The sequence below is a fragment of the Penaeus monodon genome, chromosome 37 (genome assembly GCF_015228065.2).
Source record: "Penaeus monodon isolate SGIC_2016 chromosome 37, NSTDA_Pmon_1, whole genome shotgun sequence".
NCBI classification, from domain to species: domain Eukaryota; kingdom Metazoa; phylum Arthropoda; class Malacostraca; order Decapoda; family Penaeidae; genus Penaeus; species Penaeus monodon.
Window position 1 is genome coordinate 30,179,711 of NC_051422.1, and position 1,989 is coordinate 30,181,699.

The window sequence follows — 1,989 nt, forward strand, 5'->3', positions numbered from 1 at the left end:
AAATGAGTGGCAGGTCTATTGCTCAAATCAAGCATGGCTAAGCTAATAGCAATGCATTCTATTAGATAATGGTTTGCTCTAAAGCACAAGGGCATGTTGGAGTAAGTAAACCTCAGAAAATGAAGAACAGAATATCACCACAAGAGCAAACAGAAGAAAGAGGGTGGGGAAATAACATCATGTGTGAAGCATATGCATACAAGGACACAATGTATATCGGTATATCTCAGTATGTATTCTTTTGTAAATACACCCACAAACTCGCACGACTTTTCATGCCGATACATTAACTGTGAGAACGTCGTCTTAGTTGAAACAGCATCATGTTTCCATTCCTGCTGCACTATATGTTATCGTAAATACATTTACGTTACTGTAGTAAGCAGCATTAGAAGATTAGACCCAACAGTTGCGGAGTTCCCCGCCCTAATGGAGTAGCTGTTTCGAATGATATGCTAGAGTGTCGACCAAATCCAGCGCTTGTAATTGTGTTTGAGTTGTTTCCGGGCATGTAGTGTTAAGTGTAATCGCAGGATCAATAGAGGATGACAAACCATCAGAATTGCGAGCAAAAATTATATACATTCATGTTGCCCCTGCTTATCAAGAAGGGAATTATTCTTCTCATTATTTCCAGTGATTATATCGTTTGAAATTATAGAAAGTGCATGGTCAAACATTAAGAGCCAGATAGACTGACAGATAGATATGGATAAAGTTAATTAGATAAGAAGACAGATATTGACATTGATAATTATGCACACACACACACACACACACACACGCACACGCACACGCACACGCACACGCACACGCACACGCACACGCACACGCACACGCACACGCACACGCACACGCACACGCACACGCACACGCACGCACGCACACACACACACACACACACATATATATAGACACAGAGACAGAGACAGACAGACTGACAGAGATAGACGAACAGACACAGGCAAAGGCAGAGACAAACAGACTGACAGAGACAGAGAGAGTGAGGGCGCAAGCGCACAATCACACACATACCTACAAACACACAGACACAAATATAACAGTAACATGAAATATAAAAAACTTCTGCTGACTTTTTTTTTGTAATAATTAGTGATTACATTTATGGTTATAGTTGCCTTTGATCCTCATGCTTATGTTTACGACAGCTCCTCGGTTACAAGTACGACACAACTAATAACGGAGTTGTGGTTATGATGCGGATATGTTAATAGAGGATATATTGACGAATGCAATGATGTGGATATTGTTTGAGCTTTTATATACGAGCGTATCACTATTCATAAGAGTATCTCTGCCATTGCCACTGGTCTTTTCCTTATTCTAACTGGAAAAATACATTTAATGTTACCTAAAGCAATACTATTATTATTATCGGCTTCGTTGGTATATTAGCCTCTTTATCACCATTATGATGCTGTTATGATTATCACCTTATATATTTTTTTGCTTCACTGTTACTTTGGTTGTTGTTATTACTCTTCTTATCGTCACCATCATTAATGATGATGATATTAATTTCATTATTATTAATATCTTATCATTATTATTATTATTATCTTTATTACTATTAGTCTTATTGTTATTATTATCATTATTATTATTATTATTATTATTATTATTATTATTATTATTATTATTATTATTATTATTATTATTATTATTATCACTATCATTATCATTATTACTATGATAATACTAGTAATAATAATGATAATAATAATAATAATAACAACACATTATTACCATCATTAGTATCATTATTATCATTATCATTATTATGAAAAGATATCAATATTATTATCAATGTCATTCTTATTCTTATTATTATTATTATAGTCACTGTGACCATAATTATTTTTTAATTATCAGTATTTTTTTATATTATCATTATTGTCATTATCGTTATTATTTTAATCAATACCATTATTGTTGTCATTATTAATATTATCATTATTATTATTGTTC